Here is a 21,689-nt window from a genome sequence, read left to right as displayed (position 1 = left end):
CCGCGTCCTTCTTGAAGAGACATTGGTCTTGCACACAAGGAAACAAAGAAAGAGTCCCAAGACTTGGTCTTGGATTAGCAGTGTTGGAGAAAAAATATAGTATTTCACTATTTTTGAAAAAATAATAAAATATTATTAAAATATTAAAAAAATATTATTTCAAGTTTTTGAAAATATAATATTTTTTCAATACTAAATAATGGTGAAAAGATGATGATGTATTTTTCAAAAATAGTTTTGGAGGGAAAAAACGAAAGGAACACTTTCCTTAAAAAAACACCCCCTTAGCCTGATTGGTGGTTGCACCAAATCAGAGTGGTACCTGCTCTGATACCACTTGTTGGATCGTAAACGTTCGATAGAGGGGGGTGAATATCGATTAAAAAAACTATCGAGAATACGCAGCGGAATAAGTAAAGCGAAAAGGAAATGACACAAGTAATTTTTTACTTGGTTCAGAGCCTGTGTCGACTCCTACTCCAAGGCCCGCACACAAGGGTGCTTTCGATGGGCAATCACTATCAATTCAAAAATAGAATTACAATATTAAAGTACAAGAACTAATAGAAAGAAAATACCGACTATAGAATTAAAAATAAAAGACAGCACTGAGTCGGAGAGCTTTCGCAGCGTCGCAAGAGCGCAGAAGAGCAGATTGTGAGTTGTTGTTAGAGCTCAGCCTTTGACCCTCCTTATATAGGTGGCTCGGGGCACCTGGAACCTTTAGGGAGCATCGACCATGACGTAGCCGACCCAATCAGGAGGCTCCACGTGGCGACGGCACGAGGAAGATAAACTTTGCCTCCGGGCGCCCGAGTACCTCCCGGGCGCCCGGACCCAAGTTTCCAGCAGACTCCTTCCTGCAAGAAAAACTTTAGTCTGAGGTAATTATACCCTGCAACACAAATTGTTAGCACAGTTTTATAGATAAGAAAAATAGTAATTAGATTCCGTCTCTCCGAGACCGGAATCTAGTCAAGATCTCGACTTAGAGTTCCGAGATGTTTCTAAGTCGGATTGGCGCCTAAGTTCCCTTCCCGGGAACGCGTCCTCACGGTCACTCTCCTCTAGTGGCTTACCTCAACTTACCTACCAGACGTCCGGTCAGCCGTTCGACCTGTCTGGACTTCGTGCTAGCTATCCGGTCATCCCGTCGACCTAGCTGGACTTCATGCCAAATGTCCGGTCAGCTCGTCGACCCATTTGGACTTCGTGCCAGCTATCCGGTCGACCCATTGACCTAGCTGGGCTTCGTGCCAGATATCCGGTCAGCTCATCGACCTGTCTGGACTTCTCCTACACACTCGGTCAGAGTGTTAGATCAACAACAAAACTAACTTAACCTATTTTGTCATTCATCAAAACCTAGGTTCGACCGTTAGTGCTAACCGCACTAACAATATTATCAATTAAAATTTTTGTATTTTTATATTCTATTTGATAGTCCTTTAGTGTATGCATCATCCACAAAAGTTGAGAAGCACACTCTCCTAGGGCTATGTATTCAGCTTCAGTAGTGGATAAAGCAACACAGTGTTGCTTTCTGCTTGACCAACTTACTGGGCACTTACCTAGAATTTGGCAGCTACCACTTGTGCTTTTTCTGTCTAGTTTGCACCCGGCATAGTCTGAATTAGAATAGCCATATAGGTCAAAGGTGCAAGTTCTAGGGTACCAAAGTCCTACATTTAGGGTGCCCTTAATGTACCTAAGTATTCTTTTAACATATGTTAGGTGTGACTCTTTTGCACAAGATTAGTATCTTGCGCACATTCCTACTGCAAATAATATATCGGGTCGGCTTGTAGTTAAGTAGAGTAAGCTGCCTATTACACTTCTATAGTACTTTGGGTCTACTGGTTTTCCATCTGGGTCAGAATCAATGTTGATATTAGTTGCCATTGGAGTATTTATAATTTTTAAATTTTCCATGCTAAATTTTGTAATTAGTTCCTTAGCATATTTAGTTTGATAAATATAGATTCCATCTCTGGTTTGTTTAATTTGTAAGCCAAAGAAAAAATTAAGTTCCTCCACCAAACTCATTTCAAATTCATTTTCCATTAATTTAACAAATTCTTTTAAAAGTTTAGTGTTGGTTGAGCCAAAAATTATATCATCAACATAGATTTGGGCTATAAAAATATCTTTTTCTAAGGTTTTGACAAATATGGTCTGATCTATTTGACCTTGGTTAAAGCCCTTAGATATTAGGTAATTAGATAACCGTTCATACCATGCCCTAGGTGCTTGTTTTAGTCCATATAAGGCCTTTTTCAATTTAAATACATGGTTTGGGTTGTCTTGGTCCTCAAATCCTGGCGGTTGGCTCACATATACCTCTTCTTTAATAAACTCATTTAAGAAGGCTGACTTGACATCCATTTGGTATAACCTAAATCCTTTATTTGCTGCATAGGCTAGAAGAATCCTAATGGATTCGAGTCTAGCTACTGGTGCATAGGTTTCGTCATAATCTAACCCTTCACCCTGGCTAAATCCTTTGGCTATTAGTCTGACCTTATTTCTTACTATATCACCCTGATCATCCAATATGTTTACTAAATACCCATTTGGTGTCAATTATGGACTTATCTATGAGTTTAGATACAAGTTCCCAGACTTGGTTTCTATCGAATTAGGCTCACTCTTCCTGTATAGCAATGATCTAGTCTAAGTCAGGAAGGGCTTCTTCTATAGTCTTCGGCTCAATCTTAGAAATAAGGGCAATCTGACTCAGGTTTCTATAAGAAGATTTAGTTCTAACTCCTAGGTTTGGGTCACCCAAATTTTGGTCAGGTGAGTGAGAAGTACTTATTCTTGTTGGTCTTATACTAGGGTCAGTAATTAGTTCCTCTGGTTTACTAGTGTTAGGTTGATTTTCATCATCTTCTATAATTCTTGGGATAATGTCAACATTTTCATTTATATTAGGTAGGTTATTTTCTTCATCAAAGATTACATTAGTTGTTTCTTCAACTTTTAGGGTATTTTGGTTATAGACTCTATAAGCCCTACTGGTTGAGGAGTACCCTAAAAATATTTCTTGGACTGATTTGGGTGTAAATTTTCCTAAGTAATCTTTAGTGTTTAAAATGTGAACTTTACATCCAAATACTTTTAAATAGTTCAAGTTGGGAATTTTATTACAGTATATTTCATAGGGGGTTTTATTGTGTAATTTGTTAATCAGAATTCTATTTTGAATGTAGTTTGTTGTATTTATTGCTTCAGCCCACAATTGATGATTTAGTTATACTCATTTAACATGGTTCTAGCGGCCTCTTGTAGAGTTCTATTTTTCCGTTCCACTAGGCCATTCTGTTGGGGGGTTCTAGGACATAAAAATTCATGTTTGTATCCATTGATTTTACAAAATTGGGTAAACCTATGATTTTCAAATTCACCCCCATGATCACTTCTTATTCTTTTAATTTTGGTATCTTTTTCATTTTCTGTTAACTTGCAAAAGTTATTAAAAACTTCAAAGGTTTCATCTTTTATTTTTAGAAACTTTACCCAAGTGAACCTAGAGTAATCATCAATTATGATTAAGCAGTGTTGGTTCTTGCTTAGTGACTTGGCTCCATGTGAATCAAATAGATCTAAATGTAGGAGCTCAAGTAAGGAGTCAGTTCTATCTAGATTGGTTGACTTGTGAGTTGATTTAGTTTGTTTACCTTGTTGGCAAGCTTGGCAAATTGTATTTTCTAACTTCCTTAATTTGGGTAGCCCTCTAACTAAGCCATTTCGACTCATTTTTGAAATGAGTTTGACATGAGTGTGACCCAGTCTTTTATTCCACAGGTTGGTTTCCTCTTGTTTTATCAAGAGACACTTTGTTGAGGATATGGGCAGGTCAATTGTGTAGATGTTATATTTCCTAAGCCCCTTAAGTATGATTTCGGGGTTATGAATATTTTTAACTAAACACCCAGAATTATCAAAAGTAACTAAGTAGCCACTATCACACAATTGACTTATACTCAATAAATTAAAGTTAAAATTTTCAACTAATAAAACGTTTCGAATAATGAAATCGGAACTAAGTTCGATGTTACCCTTTCCGATTACCTTAAGTTTACTGTCGTTGTCGAATGCAACTGATCCTAGGTTCTTGCATTTGAGCTTAGTGAATTTCAACCTATCTCTAGTCATATGTCTGGAGCATCCACTATCCAACATCCATTGATCCAATTCCTACACATAAAGTATTTGAATTGGATTCTTTTTGATGGATCAAAAGATAATTTGATTGAAATAAGCTCCCTAATTTTTCATCTCACCCAATCTAGGTTAACACTCAGTTATTCCTATGAGTGATTGTGAGATGGTTGAGTTTGTTCTAAGTTAAGTACCTTTTGAAAAATAATTAAGGTAATTAATTTTGAGAAATTTTAAGTTAATTAATTTGAAATTTTAATTTTAATTTAATTTAATTTAATTTAATTTTACTTTAATTTAATTTAATTTAATTTTGATTTAATTTTAATTTAATTTTAATTTAATTTTAATTTAATTTAATTTAATTTTAATTTAATTTTAATTTAATTTTAATTTAATTTTAATTTAATTTAATTCTTAATCATTTCACCCGATCTAAATTTTTCAATCAGGGAATCCTATGATTTTGTGAGATGAATTAGGTTCAATTATAGGGTTTGATTTAACTTTGTATTAGATTCAGGTTTAGCTTTGGGCTCAACAAATAGACATTCTTTGGATTAATTTCTGGCCTATGGTGAGTCACTTGGATATCATTAGAGTAACCATGCCTTCGAGGTTTTCCAAATAGTCCTATCCACTGAACTTAGTACAAAACCTTGGTCTAACTAGTTAGGATCCGTAAGGGGTAGCTTCGGTCAGTTCCACTTAGCCAAATGTACTAGGTCGAAGTTATATCTTCCTAGACATGCATAGACTAAGCTTCCCTAACGTACTATCATCCAAAACTTCACCAGTACCATTGGTCAAGTTAAACTGTTGTCCTTTTTTCTATTCTAACCCTAATTACCCTGCCGAGTAGGTTGTGTTTGGTTAGCCTGTCGGGTAGATTATTTTTGGAGGTGCCAGCTATTCTGAAGCTTTCTCCTACATTATTGATTTTCCTTTTAACTTGTTTTTATTTAATTTAAAATTTTGAATTATATTCCTTTAAATTTATTTATTTATTTATTAAGATAATTTTCCTTTATTTATTTATTTATTTATTAAGATAATTTTCCTTTTTGCTCCCCCTAGATCATAGCCTCGATAAGGTCTATCAAGGTAATGTACTTGATCCTTGGGGACCCAATATTGATAAAGTCCAACTTGATTGACCAAGTTGGACTTGGGTACCCATGCTTAGACCACCTTTCTATTTGTTCTATGTATAAGTGATAAATACGATCTATACTTCTTTTTAGGCTTAAATCCAATTCCGGATCTGTTGTATATGGGCTTTTGTTTTCCAAGAATCAGGTCAAGATTCTTGGAACCCAAAGTGAACTGTTCCAATGCGGTCTTCAAATCCTTGACTTGAATTTTCAGGTTGGAATTCTCTTCCTCAAGCTTTTGGACTTGAGTCGAGGTTCCAGTCTGACCGGATTTAGACAAGGATTTGGGGTTGGTCACTTCTTTAAGGGATGTTACCTCTTCCAGAAGTGACTTGATCCGAATATTGGATTTTGCTAATTTGCGTAATAAATAATTGACCAAATTGTTTAGACACGGAATACTTATAGTGGGGCCAGGCCCCTCAGAAACGGATACGGATCTGTGGCTTCTTTCCGATTCAGCTTCCGATTCGCTCTCGCTCTCAGACACATTGATCTGGTCCCGGGCCATTAGTGCAAGGTGACTCGTCTGATCGAGTTCGTCATCATCATCTTCTGAGGAAGATTCTTCGAATGTTGCCTTCAAGACCTTTTTCTTTCTTTGTTTCTTTACCTCCTTTTGATTAGGACAGTTGGCCTTGATGTGTCCCTTCTGGTTGCAGCCATAACACGTCACTTCAAATTTTACCTTCGAGCTTGATTGGGCTTCCTTGGACTAAACTGCCTTCTTGAGGTCCTTCTTGTTGAACCCCTTCTTCTTCTTGTAGAGCTTCTTTACAAGGTTGACGAGTTCAATCATTAACTCGTCGTCTTCATCGTATGAGTCAGGTTCTTCATCCGATTCTGGTTCGGTTCTACGCCTTGATCTTGGTTCGCGTGTTCTGCTTGTACCTGCAACCAAAGCAATGCCCTTCACGGTTGGCTGTGCATTAGTCTGCTCATGTAATTCAAACTCAGAGAATAACTCATCTAATTTTATAGAAGATAAATCCTTGGAGACTTTGTAGGCATCTACCATTGATGCCCACAATGTACTCCTCGGAAACGCGTTGAGAGTGTACCTTATTATATCTCTGTTCTCGACCTTTTGCCCGATCACGTGGAGGGAGTTGAGAATATCTTGAATACGCACGTGGAGTTGACTTGCTGTCTCTCCTTCCTGCATTTTGAGATTATATAATTTATTAAACAATAAATCTCTCTTGCTAATCTTGGTGTCGGAGGTGCCCTCGTGCAGTTCGATCAGCTTCTCCCATAGCTCTTTTGCGGTTGAAAACGGACCAACTCTGTTGAGCTCCTCCTTGGTCAGTCCACACTGGAGGGTGCAGGTCACTCTGGCATTGGCTTCCACCTTCTTGATTAGGGCTGGTTCCCAGTTCTCGCAGGGTGTAGGCTTGCCATCTTCGTTAGTTGGCAGTTGAAATCCAGTCTTGACGATCATCCACATCTCGAACTGGATCTTTAGGAAATTTTCCATTCGTCCCTTCCAGTACCCAAAATCTTCTCCAGTGAAGAGCGGGGGGCGAACGGTGCTATATCCTTCTTGCTGGGCCATTTAGTTAATATGCAAGTACAAAATAAAATGAGATGTCCCAAGACTATGTCTTGGATTAGTAGTGCGGGAATAAAGTTAAAATAACGAGCTCGAGTGGTGTTGCACCAATTTCGAGTAAAAAACCTGATTCGTAAAAAGAATTAGAATGTAACTATTAAGCTAATTCTAATTGACTCCGTAAAACTAAAAATAACCACAAAAAAATATGCTTGATTGGTGGTTGCACCAAATCGGTGCGACCCCGCTCTGATACCAATTGTTGGATCGAGAAGCGCTAGATGGGGGTGAATAGCGCTCGTGGTTATTTCGTTCGATTTAAAACGTATCGAGTAGATAAACGCAGCGGAAAGGAAAAAAGAACAAACGCAAACACAAGTTGGTTACTTGGTTCGGAGCCTGTGGAGACTCCTACTCCAAGGCCCGCGATCGTTGATCGCTTCTAGTGGACAACAACTATAAGCTCAGAAAAGGTTATTACAAGCTAAGTACAGAGTAAAAGCAGTAATTAAACTTTATACTGACAACAGAATACTGAAAACTAAAGCTCCGGGTTGTCGGGATATTGTTGCAGTACTTCGGAATCATCTCGTTAGCAGCTTGTAGCAGAGGAATAGCTTAGAATCTGATGTGTCTAGCTGCTGGTCGAGACCCTCTTATATAGGGTGTTCAAGGCACCTCCATCAAGCTCTAGGGTGCCTCCAACCCGAAATTACATCCCGAAATCAACTCTGCGATAAGCCTCCGCTCGCTGCCCGTTATCCATCTGAAGGCGCCTTCAACACCACTCCAAGGCGCCTCCAAGCAGCGGTCCAAGGCGCCTCCAATCCACATGAAGGTGCCTCCAGCTCCACTTCGCAGCCAGCTTCAGCCTTGCACCCAAGGCGCCTCCAAGCTCCATAGAGGCATCTCGGACACTGTTCATCCGAGGTGTGACTTGCTCCTTTGTTCCTGCAAAATGTGTTAGTCCCAAACATATACCCTGCAAAATAAATTTAGCACATAATAGTCAAAAATAATATATTGACGGTCTCCAGACTGTCCGGGTCTGACTTCGGATTTCCTACCGAAAACCCTAGGTCGACCCGACGCCTACTGTTCCCTCCGCAGGGAACACGTTCTCACCTACACCTCTCAAGAGAGTTACCTGTTGCCAGTGCGATCCTCCAGATCGACTGGACTTTTGCTCAGCGCTCGATGCTTCCGGACTTTCTGCTGAGCGTCGCTCCCCAACCCGTCCAGTCTTCCACCTGGTTCACGACACCAGGACTTTCTACCTAGGGTTACCACCCCCTAGGACTTTTGCCTGAAGCCCTCAACCCACCAAGACTTTCCGCATAGGGTTACCACCCCCTATGACCTAGGGTTACCACCCCCTAGGGTTTTCCACCTGCCTAGCCGCAGCTAGGACTTTTGCCTAAGTGCACTTAGGACTTTCCTGCAAGCTCATTCAAACTGTTAGATCACAAAATAACTTAACTTTGAACCCTTTGCCATTATCAAAACATGGGTTTGATTGTCGGATGCTTCCCGCACCAACAAATTGAACATCCCAACCTCCTTCCAAAATCACACATCCAGACTTCACGAATCAGAAATTGTACATCCTGACTGGACTTCCTGCCTGGTGTCTGGTCCTCTTGACCTGTCAAGTTAGTCAACCCTGAGTACTTGGTAATAATGTTAGATCAACAACGCATCTAACTTTAATCCACTTATCATTCATCAAACTCAGTTTGATCATTGGTGTCAACTGCACCAACATTAAGAACACAAGAAGTCGAACGGAAGACTCAGCGAACGAGAAGGATGACACGGGAAGCGAATCGACGGACTTGGTGCATCTGAGAAATGAGAAGCTACAGAAAAGTACACCGATATAACAAGAAGGATGCATGCAACGCTTCCGAGGGACGAGAAGCCAGAGTGGAAGACTGCTTGAGAAGAGAAGGGTGGAGTTGGGTTCTGGTGAGCTTAACTATGGATAGTCGGAGAATCATCCAAACGACAGGAGCAAAAGTCGGGCAAGTCAACATGAAGTTGACTTGTCCAAGCAGCTGAACCATGTCTAGTCACCCAGACTTTAGGTGCTTGGACCATGTCCAAGCGCCCATATTCCAGGTGCCCAGACCGCCCTGACATAGCAGGGGCGCCTCGACAAAGAGATGTTGTTGCATATTATGTTCGAGTCCATGTCAGCAACAATCCAACAGTAATTTTTTCAATTGTTGCCATCTTGTATTTAATTATCATGCTTATTTTAAGATCAACAATCATAGCAACAATATCAAGAGAACTTGCTAGATGTTCAAAAGCATTCAAAGTTTTTTTTCCATCATTTCCCTCCACCTTTAGTTTCTTGTAAAACCTGCATTTTTTCTTGAAATGACCTTTCTTTCCACAAAGGTAACATGTGTTGGTGCAGGAAGCATCCGACGATGGACCGTTGTTTTGATAATGGCAAAAGAATTCAAAGTTAAATTGTTTTGTGATCTAATGCACTTGATTGAGTGTTTCAGGAAAGTCCTAGCTGCGGTTAGGCAGGTGGAAAACCCTAGGGGGTGGTAACCCTAGGGGGTGGTAACCCTAGGTCATAGGGGGTGGTAACCCTAGGTCATAGGGGGTGGTAACCCTATGCGGAAAGTCTTGGCGGGTCGAGAGCTTCAGGCAAAAGTCCTAGGGGGGTAACCCTAGGTGAAAAGTCCTGGTGTCGCGAACCAGGTGAAAAACTGGACCAGCCGGGAAGAGGAAGTCCAGCAGAAAGTCCGGAAGCTTCGAACGCTGAGCAAAAGTCCAGTCGATTTGGAGGATCGCACTGGCAACATGTAAATCTCCTGAGTGGAGTGTTAGGATGTATACTAAAAGCCTAGCTTTTGGTATAAACATTTATCTAGAAATAAGAATCACATTGGTCAAATGTCTACATTTATGATAAATGTAATTGTTCAATTAATTTATATTGTTGATAACATGGTGTGTGGTGTCACACACAGAGGATCATGTTATCAGTACCTTATAAATTATAAACAGTAGCTCACGACCAAGATGGAAAGGAACAAACCATTGGAAGGTCGTAGTATAATTAGGTATTAGTTTATCTTAACTTTATAATTACACTAATACACTTAGAGTGTATTGAGTAGGACCATTAGAGGTCGTTTCTTTTATACTGACTTTATAAAGGAACAAAGACCTCAGTTATTTTGGAAGTGTGTGCTCTTAATCCTAATATAATAACAAGCACATATATTTGATATTTATTTCTTTAATTTATCAATGGGTGAGATTTAGTTCGATAAATCAATAAGCTCGATAAGTTGGGAAATGATATCACTTATAGTGTGTGTTGTTGATTATAGAAGGAAACTGTGTCCTAGTGATCTAGGTTGATAATGTCCCCAAGAGGAGCTCATAAGGATTGTCATGTTAAACCCTGCAGGTGGATTTAGTCCGACATGACGATAAGGTTGAGTGGTACTACTCTTGGACTAAGATATTAATTAAGTGAGTTGTCAGTAACTCATTTAATTAGTGGGCATTCGACATCTTAAACACAGGGAGACTAACACACTCATAATAAGAAGGAGCCCAAAATGTAATTTGAGATTGGTGCGGTAGTTCAATAATAGTTCTTTAGTGGAATGAATTATTATTGATGGAATTAAGTTGTGTGTTCGGGGCGAACATGGGAAGCTTAATTTCATCGGGAGACCAAAACCAATTCCTCCTCTCGGTCCCTATCGTAGCCTCTTGTATATAGAGATTTATACCCACCACATACCCACCTTCTTACCCAACCTATAGGGGTCGGCCAAGCTAAGCTTGAAGCTCAAGCTTAGGGTCGGCCAAGCCTTAAGGTAGCCGGCCAATAGCTTGGAGCCCAAGCTTAGGTGGTCGGCCACATCATATTAAAAAGGGATTTTTATTAAAATTATTTCTTATGTGGATATCATGGTTTGAAATTTAAATCTTTCCTTTTATAGTTTTCTACAAAAGATTAAGAAAAGATTTGAAATCTTTCCTTATTTGTAGATTGAAAGGTATATTTTAATTTTGAGAAAACTTTCCTTTTTAACCATGTTCATGATTTAAAAGAGAGTTTAAAAATTAAATATCTCTTTTAAAAGTTTCTACAAGAGATTAAGAAAAGATTTGATATCTTTCCTTATTTGTAGATTGAAAGGAGATTTTAATTTTTTAAAGATAACTTTCCTTTTTAGAAATTATCCACATGATTAAAAGAATGATTTTAATTTATAAAATTTCCTTTTTACAAACCACCATGAAGGGAAAAATTATTGGAGAAATTTTTTATAAATTTCCGGAGACAAATTAGGAAGTTTTAATTAATTAAAACTCTCCTTGTTTTGTTTTTAAAAGTGGCCGGCCATTGTAAATTGAGAAGAGAAAATTATTTTTAATTAAATAAACTTTCCTTTTCATGGAAAAAGAATTAAGGAAGTTTTTTATTTAAATTTCCTTATTTGCCAAGACCAAGGATTATAAAAGAAGGGGTAGAGGTGCCTTCATGGGTGAACGACTCTATTATTTTTCTCCTCTCTTTTTCTCCTTGGGTGTGGCCGGCCCCTCCTCTTTCTCTCTTCTCCATCTTGTGGCTGGACCTCATCTCATCTTTGGAGTTCTTGTGGTGGCCGGATCTTGCTTGGAGAAGAAGGAGAGAAAAGGAGGCGATATTTCTAGCATCCCTTGGAGCTTGGTGGTGGCCGAACCTCTTCATCTTTGGAGGAGCTTTTGGTGGCCGAAACCTAGAAGGAAGAAGAAGGTGCTTGGTGGTTCTCATCTCGGAAGATCGTTGCCCACACAACGTCCGAGGTTATAAGAGGAATATGGTAGAAGATCAAGAGGTTATTTTTGCTTACAAAGAAAGGTATAACTAGTAATTGTTTTCCGCATCATACTAGTTTTTCTTTGTATAGTTATTTTTGGAAATACCAAACACAAGAGGCATATGATTCTAGAGTTTTTGGATTTGTTTCGAATTTGTGTTTCTTTTGTTTTATTTTTCGAATTTGTGATTCGATTGTTCTTTTTGGTTAAACCTAGAGTTATTTATGGAAATTAAATATTAGCTTTCCTTAAAAGGCTTTGTCTAGGCAGTGGTGGTTGCTCCCATATCCAAGAAGGTCATGTGCCTCGCCATGCAGTCCTGGAAGTCAATTTTGGAAATTAATATTTAATGGAATTAATAACATAGGTTGATTTGAATCAATAGTATTAAGTTCCGCTTGCGATTCAAATCTAAACCATTAAGAACAGATAAGTTATATTTGGAATCAATGATGTTAAGTTCCATCTGCGATTCCTAATTTAACTTCTAAAGAACACAATAGGTTATTTAAGGAAAGGTTCGACACTTGTACAAAAAAATTTTGTACGGTGGAACCGATAAGTTTTCCTAGGACTAACCAACATGGAGTAGGTGAGGACGCGTTCCCCGTAGAGGGAACAGTAGGCGTCGGGTCGACCTAGGGTTTCCGGTTGGAAATCCGAAGTCAGACCCGTAGAGTGAAGTTTGTCCCATCGAAACGGTCCAACTTGAATGCATCAAAAAGAGACTTTGAACCAGTGGCTTTCCTTGGATAAAAAGATTTTCCTTAAGATTGTTAGAAAAAAAAATTGATAATAGAACTTTGTTACGAGCTAAATCACTTTCCTTAAGAAAATTTTGCTCCCACTATGTTGTTGCTGGAATAGAGCCCGGTGGAATGGTATCGAGGCGGGCGGTGCCTCCCCATGGGTGTCGGTCAGCCCTCTATTTTGTCCACAGATGGAGAGCTGTTCCGGCCAATCCTCGTGAGGCGCTCGGCCCCCTGATGTCGATGTTGCCTGCTACGCCAGTCGATCGGCTAGCGCCTTTTGCTGCTGCTGCTCAACTATCTTCTATGCTCGAGTCTGTACGAGCATGTCGAGTTCCTCTTGGGTGAGCATCATGGTGTGAAGTCATCCAACGTCTTCCATTTTCTCGGCTCGGATGCAGGTTGCATTCCCACAGACGACGCCAAATTTGAACATGTCTGAGAGTCGAGACGATGGATGCTGGGGGACGTGGCGCTCCTGTTGACCGTGTCTGAATTTCGAGCTAGAGGGACCTGCAACTACAACAACGTCAGTGCCGAGCCAGGGAGGGATTCCCCGGCGATGGCCCTCCGACGCTCAAGTCAGTCACCCGCGGTGTGGGAGCAGGGAAGCAGAGTAACAAAAACAGAGTAACAGTGACTACAGTAAAAATTAACATTCCTCCATTGAAGCTTGAGGCCCTTTATATAGGGCTCCGGGGGCGCACGTGCACGCTCCTCAAGGCGTGCACGCTTCTCAAATCTTCTCTTGAAAAGACATGTCAGGAAAGTGTTCCTGACACCATACCTTAACGACTCGAGCATATCTCTGACGTGACAGTGGAAACTTTCGTCGTACGATCCACTACCTAATCATGCCGCCGACCATGCCGTCTGTCGGTGGCACGGGCTCCCAGAAGGATATCACAGATCCTCCTTTTGTCAGTTACTGGACCGAGCGGGTGAGTCGTTCGGCCAACCATCAGTCGTCCGAACGGTATCGTTCTCGAGTCGAGCAGGATGGCCGCTCGGCCAACCACCCACTGCCCGAGCTCCGCTTTGAATGTAATCTGCTTAGTCATGGCTCCGCTAGTTGGTTCCGAGGTTTGATGTATCTCCGAGCGGGGCTAGCTGCTCGGCGTGTGCTCCACCGACACACTTCTCTGAGCGTCATAAGCTCGGTATGTGGTCGGGCTATGATGATGTTGGGTCGGACCTTCTCTATCCCGGTTGGGCGAGTGGGCCGCCCGACCGGCCGATGGTACAGGGGCATTGGATACCCCGACTTTGACTTTCATCGTGGTAATGACCCTCCATCGGATGAGCCCCTCATCACCGCATCAGTAGCTATAGCTACTATAATACGTATTTGATCCACCCATCAAATATTCACAGTATAGTAGCTATAAAATCATAACTACGTAGTTGCTACAATACGTCTGACCAGTTAATGATTTAACAAGTCTGAAGGGAGTTTAAGGGTAACTTTGTAATTTTAGGAAGGTGGATGGAATGGAATCTCTTTTGATAAAATAAGAAAAAGGTGCCCTTTAATTATTCTAAAAAATAAGGATGTTTTTTTTTTACTTTTGTCTTAATATCTTTTTTTCCTTTTTTAAAAAAATAAGACTAAATAAGTCTAATACTTAAGCGCGGTTATAACTCAGACTCGTTAAACTTATTCAATTGATGTACCATTCATTTTAAGGAGATCGGAGTACATAAGTTTCATTTGCCCTAAATTGGATTTTTTTTTCTGATGAAAAAGAAAAAATAAAGGATTTTTTGCCAAATCCGACCTGCCGGATTCGAACCAGCGACCTAAGGATTACCTGCAACAACTACAGTCCTCCGCTCTACCAACTGAGCTAAGGTCGGTATTGAAGAAAATATCTATGACATATTTTATTAAGTTAAAATTAATAAACAGAATAATAAAAAATTTTAGTGGAGGTCCAAGGAATCGAACCCCGTGCCTCTCGCATGCGAAGCGAACGCTCTAACATATGAGCTAAACCCCCAATTCAATCACATTGAGTTTTAAATTCATACTGATATCCGTTTCTGAGATACAAACCTATTCGAGAAAACATCTTTTCAAAAAAAAAAAATTTGGGGCATTCCGAGAATCGAACTCGGGACCTCTCGCACCCAAAGCGAGAATCATACCACTAGACCAAATGCCCAATTAAAAATATTGTCCATCTTTATTTATATAATTAGTATTATAATAACTGCATGTTCCTTACACAACTCCACTTATATCGATACATTGCAAGATAGACTCAAAATATAGTAATCCTCCAAATGCATCTGTAATGCATTTTTACTAGAGTTTGTGGATATTCAAAATATACATTTGTTGCTTAACAGGCACAATTAACCTTTGGGAAAGTTTGTAGCAAATGTATTCTCACGAATGTGATTTTCTTCTCCAATTCGAATATGATTTATGAGTTGATCTATAGTGAAATCTTCCAAAGTATGTAACAATTTTTTTCTGTAATCATTCCAAGTGGTTGGCAATTTTGCAATTACAACAGCAACTTGCAATAGATCAAACACTTCTATTTTCAGATCCTTGAGTCTAGAAACTAGGACAAGCAATTCATTGATTTTATCCAAGACAAACTTATTATCAGCCATATGAAACTTGGAAAACTTCATTCTTAGAAATTTATCCACAATCTAGATTTTTTATAGGGATTTGATCAAGTAAAAGAGATCATACAACCTGTCTGATAAGACATTTAGGATGTATCCTCTACAACGAACTTCATTTTCTTCTCGTTTCTTTTGAGTTGCTTTGATCTCATTAGTATCCTTCTCAATTGGTGTAGGAATCATGGACAGATCGTGTAGTAGTAAATATGTGACACACAATTCAGTGGGAGGAAGAACAATTTATCCTTTCGAAGAGTGAAGTTCGTCCCATCGAAACGGTCCAACTTGAATGCATCAAAAAGAGACTTTGAACCAATGGCTTTCCTTGGATCAAAAGATTTTCCTTAAGATTGTTAGAAAAAAAAATTGATAATAGAACTTTGTTTCGAGCTAAATCACTTTCCTTAAGAAAATTTTGCTCCCACTATGTTGTTGCTGGAATAGAGCCCGGTGGAATGGTATCGAGGCGGGCGGTGCCTCCCCATGGGTGTCGGTCATCCCTCTATTTTGTCCACAGATGGAGAGCTGTTCCGACCAATCCTCGTGAGGCACTCGGCCCCCTGATGTCGATGTTGCCTGCTACGCCAGTCGATCGGCTAGCGCCTTTTGCTGCTGCTGCTCAACTATCTTCTATGCTCGAGTCTGTACGAGCATGTCGAGTTCCTCTTGGGTGAGCATCATGGTGTGAAGTCATCCAACGTCTTCCATTTTCTCGGCTCGGATGCAGGTTGCATTCCCACATACGACGCCAAATTTGAACATGTCTGAGAGTCGAGACGATGGATGCTGGGGGACGTGGCGCTCCTGTTGACCATGTGTGGATTTCGAGCTAGAGGGACCTGCAACTACAACAACGTCAGTGCCGAGCCAGGGAGGGATTCCCCGGCGATGGCCCTCCGACGCTCAAGTCAGTCACCCGCGGTGTGGGAGCAGGGAAGCAGAGTAACAAAAACAAAGTAACAGTGACTATAGTAAAAATTAGCATACCTCCATTGAAGCTTGAGGCCCTTTATATAGGGCTCCGGGGGCGCACGTGCACGCTCCTCAAGGCGTGCACGCTTCTCAAATCTTCTCTTGAAAAGACATGTCAGGAAAGTGTTCCTGACACCATACCTTAACGACTCGAGCATATCTCTGACGTGACAGTGGAAACTTTCGTTGTACGATCCACTACCAGATCATGCCGCCGACCATGCCGTCGGTCGGTGGCATGGGCTCCCAGAAGGATATCACAGATCCTCCTTTTGTCAGTTACTGGACCGAGCGGGTGAGTCGTTCGGCCAACCATCAGTCGTCCGAACGGTATCGTTCTCGGGTCGAGCGGGATGGCCGCTCGGCCAACCACCCACTGCCCGAGCTCCGCTTTGAATGTAATCTGCTTAGTCATGGCTCCGCTAGTTGGTTCCGAGGTTTGATGTATCTCCGAGCGGGGCTAGCTGCTCGGCGTGTGCTCCACCGACACACTTCTCTGAGCGTCATAAGCTCGGTATGTGGTCAGGCTATGATGATGTTGGGTCGGACCTTCTCTATCCCGGTTGGGCGAGTGGGCCGCCCGACCGGCCGATGGTACAGGGGCGTTGGATACCCCGACTTTGACTTTCATCGTGGTAATGACCCTCCATCGGATGAGCCCCTCATCACCGCATCAGTAGCTATAGCTACTATAATACGTATTTGATCCACCCATCAAATATTCACAGTATAGTAGCTATAAAATCATAACTACGTAGTTGCTACAATACGCCTGACCAATTAATGATTTAACAAGTCTGAAGGGAGTTTAAGGGTAACTTTGTAATTTTAGGAAGGTGGATGGAATGGAATCTCTTTTGATAAAATAAGAAAAAGGTACCCTTTAATTATTCTAAAAAATAAGGATTTTTTTTTTTTACTTTTGCCTTAATATCTTTTTTTCCTTTTTTAAAAAAATAAGACTAAATAAGTCTAATACTTAAGCGCGGTTATAACTCAGGCTCGTTAAACTTATTCAATCGATGTACCATTCATTTTAAGGAGATCGGAGTACGTAAGTTTCATTTGCCCTAAATTGGATTTTTTTTTCTGATGAAAAAGAAAAATTAAAGGATTTTTTGCCAAATCCGACCTGCCGGATTCGAACCAGCGACCTAAGGATCACCTGCAACAACTACAGTCCTCCGCTCTACCAACTGAGCTAAGGTCGGTATTGAAGAAAATATCTATGACATATTTTATTAAGTTAAAATTAATAAACAGAATAATAAAAAATTTTAGTGGAGGTCCAAGGAATCGAACCCCGTGTCTCTCGCATGCGAAGCGAACGCTCTAACATATGAGCTAAACCCCCAATTCAATCACATTGAGTTTTAAATTCATACTAATATCCGTTTCTGAGATACAAACCTATTCGAGAAAACATCTTTTCAAAAAAAAAAAATTCGGGGCATTCCGAGAATCGAACTCGGGACCTCTCGCACCCAAAGCGAGAATCATACCACTAGACCAAATGCCCAATTATAAATATTATCCGTCTTTATTTATATAATTAGTATTATAATAACTGCATGTTCCTTACACAACTCCACTTATATCGATACATTGCAAGATAGACTCAAAATATAATAATCCTCCAAATGCATCTGTAATGCATTTTTACTAGAGTTTGTGGATATTCAAAATATACATTTGTTGCTTAACAGGCACAATTAACCTTTGGGAAAGTTTGTAGTCACATATCGCTAATTATAATACGCTCATTAAATATTCACAGAACAGTATCTATAAAATCATAACTACGTAGCTATTATAATAGTTAATGATTTAATGGGTCTAATGGGAGTTTAAGGATAATTTTGTAATTTTAGAAAGGTGAATAGGATGGAATCTCTTTTCATAAAATAAAAAATAAATAAAAAAGGATACCCTTTAATTATTCTAAAAAATAAGGATGTTTTATCTTTTTTTCCTTTTAAAAAAAAATATGACTAATAAGTCTAATACTTAAGCGCGGTTTTCATTTGCCCTAAATTGGATTGTTTTTTTGTTTTAAGATGAAAAAGAAAAATTAAAAGATTTTTTTAACAAATCCGACCTGCCGAATTTAAACCAGCGACCTAAGGATCACCTGCAACAACTACAGTCCTCCGCTCTACCAACTGAGCTAAGGTCGGATTTGATAAAAAAGCTTATGATATATTTTATTAAGTTTAAATTAATAAACAGGAAAATAAAGAAAAATTTAGTGGAGGTCCGGGGAATTGAACCCCGTGCCTCTCGCATGCGAAGCGAGCGCTCTACCATATGAGCTAGACCCCCAGTGTTAAGTGCAATTACATTGCACAAAGTACTCAAAGTGTATTAATACTTTTGTTCTAGCTAGATTAGTATAATACTGGAGCACCTCTGGAAGCCTTAAACAAGTAATAAAAAGCACCTTTGGACTACTCCTTGTGACCTCAAAAATTTACAAGACTTAAAATAGATACAATTAGAGTTATCTAAGTCAATCAATAGATTTTGATCGAAAACTCACAAATGAATCTAGGCTTTTTGAATTTCTACAAACTTACACCCGTCTAATAAAATTGAGTGAAAAGTAAATAGATATCACGTTAAACCTAAGTTCTAATCAAGGTACGGGGAGACTAGACCCAAAATGATCCTGGTCTCTCTTGAAGACCAGGATCACATTGGGTCTGGTTTCCCTACACCAAGCCCAAGCAACATGTACTTGTCAGTAACAAATCTGACTACTATTGTTCATGCCCATTTAATTGGGTTCTGACATATATACATGAACATATTTTAGTTAAAATAATCCTTATCATATCATATCGTTTCATACATTTAAGGAGTAAGTAATAAAAGTAAAGTCGCATGGCAGTAGATTTTGATAGAGTTGATGCTTGAAAAGAGTGGGCTTGGTATGGGGAGATGAGGCCCAATGTGGTCATGGTCTCTAAGAGCCTACTAGGATTAAGTTGGGCATAGTCTCTCCACACTAGACCCACAATGTTCTTTGATTAGAACTAAAGTTTGACATCATATCCATTTTCCACTCACTCAATTCTATTGGATGGGTGCAAGTTTGTAGAAATTCAAATAGTTTAGGTCCATTAGTGTGTTTCAGTCAAAATTCATTAATCGACTTAGATAGCTCAAATTGTACTTATTTCAAGTTATGTTAATTTCTGATGTCACAAAGAGTCTAAAAGTACTCTCAATTACTTATTTCAAGCTCCATGGAGGTGCTCTAATAATATGCTAATTTTCTACTAGAACACTCACTAGGCTCAACATGGTCTAGGTCTGCTCTCAGATAAGGACCAACATGGTCTTGGTGTCTAGGAGAGTAGGCCCAAGTGTTATAGCTGAAGAATTTTTTTTCTTCTTGGCACTACTATGGATGCCCAAAAATATTAAAGGAGGATACATTTGGACTCCTTGACACTTCAAAAACTTATAGGACTTAAAATGGATGCAATCAATCTAAGTCGATTAATGGATTTTGACTAAAATCTATTGATGGACCTAGACTATTTGGATTTCGGTGAATTTTCAACCACATGAAATAGTAGAGTTTGGAGAATGTAGATTTGATGTCAAATTTTGATTTTTGATTTTAATAGTTAAATTAAAATTAAATAAATTTGAGTTGTATATATCGACAAGTGAGAGGAAGGGAGAAAGATTTGCTTTCCACAAGTGAAGAGAGAGTGAGGGAGAGATATGTTGAAGTTACATCCATCCAAACCATAGAAATAATTTTTATATTTAATGTTTTGAATGTGGCTTAGATACTTTAAAAGTAGAAATTGAACCTGCAGTTAGCAAGAGGGGTAGAACGGAAGGTCATCCAAATCAATGCACCCTTTAGTCATTCTCAAAGTATGATTCGTGGTTTGAGAATTTCTCAAATCTACATGCGTTCTTTGATAAATTCTCATTCTTTTTAATCTTAACATTTTTCATGCAATTGTATGATGTATTTGGCTCAATCTTAGATAATGTAATAAAAATTTATTTATTTAGTGATTTTAGTATATAACTTAGTTTAATATTTATTATATTACCCTTGATTCAACTCAAACAACAATCGATTATCCCACCTTTAATATCTTTTTAATAAAATTTAAAAGTATCAAACTGTGGTTGGCGTGAAAGATAGAACCGAAAGACCACCCAAATCAGTACGTGCTTTGGTCATTCTCAAAGTATGATATGTGATTTAAGAATTTCTTAAATTTAGGTGCACCTTTTGGTAAATTCTTGTTCTTTTTAATCTTAATTTTTTTTCGTGCAATTATATGGTGTGTTTGGTTCAATCCTAGGTAATATAATAAAAATTTATTTGTTTAAAGGTTTTAGTATATAATCCAATTTAACATTCACTATATTACCCTTAATTCAACCCAAACGACAATTATTATCCACCTTTAATAAGTTTTTTAATAAATTTAAAAGTAGTCTCATGGCATAGCGCAAATCGTGGGTGCATGATATCTCTAACGTAATTACTAGAGGTTAATTTTCTGGAACTGACGATATGAGATTTACCTCACTATGAGTCGGTATTAGAGGGTTATGTATTTACCTTCTTTCATATTCATGGAGTCGGGACTAGGAAGTTGTTAATGTAGGGAATTTTTTTAAATAAATTTAAAAGTATCAAAAGTTAATAGTAAACATCATTTTTTAAAAAAATATATATATTTGAAGGACTAAATAGAAAAAAATTGGAAGATTTGATGATCTCATGAGCACACCGTCAAACTTTACATATAAATAACCGACGCTACAGTCATTAAACTATTGTCGCATGATGTACGATATTAAAAAATTATATCCTGAAGAAATTGTATAACAAATCAAACATAGGTCACAGTTGACTGTTCTGATTACTTCCACCCTCACACAAGAGAGTTTTTGAGCGAGTAGCAAACTCTATACACTTTTTTCAATTTAACCAACAAAGGGATATTATAATTCCATAAAAGAGTAGAACAAGAGAGGTGGAGTATCGTATTGTTATGGCAAAGGGCATTTCATCCCATTTTAAGATCATGCAAAAATGAGGGTGCGTTTGATTTTTTTTAATAGGAGCATACACCTTCTTGTATTTATAATCAAAGTGCATCTAATTCAATCATCCTTCAGTATATTAATCTCTACCATTTAATAATTACTACAATGTAAATTCAAATATATTTATTTATCATTTACGTTATAGTTGTTATAAATATTATAATAATTACAATTTTATAAGTGTTACCATACAAATTCAACATTCTAACCTAATATTCATGTTGTTGTAATTACATTTAGTAATTACTATAACCTTTGATCGATTTAGGATTTAACATATGTGATCAAGGAAATTATATCATTTTGCTAAGGAGGAGAGGTTGTGAGGTGGGATGATCTTGGATAATAAAATGATCAAAAAGGGTTGCCGCTTGATGATTTAAAAAATGATCTTTTAATTTCTGTCCTGATATCTTTTTTTCATTTCTTAAAAATGTGACTAAATAAGTTACAAATATCATAAATAAGTTTCATTTTTCGGAAACAAAGGAGAACGCAAGTTTCATTTGTCTATAA

General features: G+C 38.7%; 6 non-coding genes across 6 annotated transcripts; all 6 read right to left on the bottom strand.

Annotated features, from left to right (window-relative positions):
• Window positions 1–14,239: 14,239 nt before the first annotated feature.
• On the bottom strand, window positions 14,240–14,324 carry TRNAY-GUA. Its single transcript is given in 2 exon segments — window positions 14,240–14,275; window positions 14,288–14,324. It is a non-coding gene; the product is annotated as a tRNA-Tyr (tRNA).
• Window positions 14,325–14,560: 236 nt separating this feature from the next.
• Window positions 14,561–14,632, bottom strand: TRNAP-UGG. Its single transcript has one exon. It is a non-coding gene; the product is annotated as a tRNA-Pro (tRNA).
• A 2,576-nt stretch (window positions 14,633–17,208) lies between these two features.
• TRNAY-GUA lies at window positions 17,209–17,293 on the bottom strand. Its single transcript is given in 2 exon segments — window positions 17,209–17,244; window positions 17,257–17,293. It is a non-coding gene; the product is annotated as a tRNA-Tyr (tRNA).
• Window positions 17,294–17,529: 236 nt separating this feature from the next.
• Window positions 17,530–17,601, bottom strand: TRNAP-UGG. Its single transcript has one exon. It is a non-coding gene; the product is annotated as a tRNA-Pro (tRNA).
• Window positions 17,602–18,174: 573 nt separating this feature from the next.
• Window positions 18,175–18,259, bottom strand: TRNAY-GUA. Its single transcript is given in 2 exon segments — window positions 18,175–18,210; window positions 18,223–18,259. It is a non-coding gene; the product is annotated as a tRNA-Tyr (tRNA).
• Window positions 18,260–18,331: 72 nt separating this feature from the next.
• On the bottom strand, window positions 18,332–18,404 carry TRNAA-CGC. Its single transcript has one exon. It is a non-coding gene; the product is annotated as a tRNA-Ala (tRNA).
• Between the last annotated feature and the right edge of the window lie 3,285 nt (window positions 18,405–21,689).

Source organism: Zingiber officinale, chromosome 8B (assembly GCF_018446385.1).
Source record: "Zingiber officinale cultivar Zhangliang chromosome 8B, Zo_v1.1, whole genome shotgun sequence".
Taxonomy (NCBI): Eukaryota; Viridiplantae; Streptophyta; class Magnoliopsida; order Zingiberales; family Zingiberaceae; genus Zingiber; species Zingiber officinale.
This window is presented reverse-complemented; position numbering and strand designations above follow the sequence as displayed.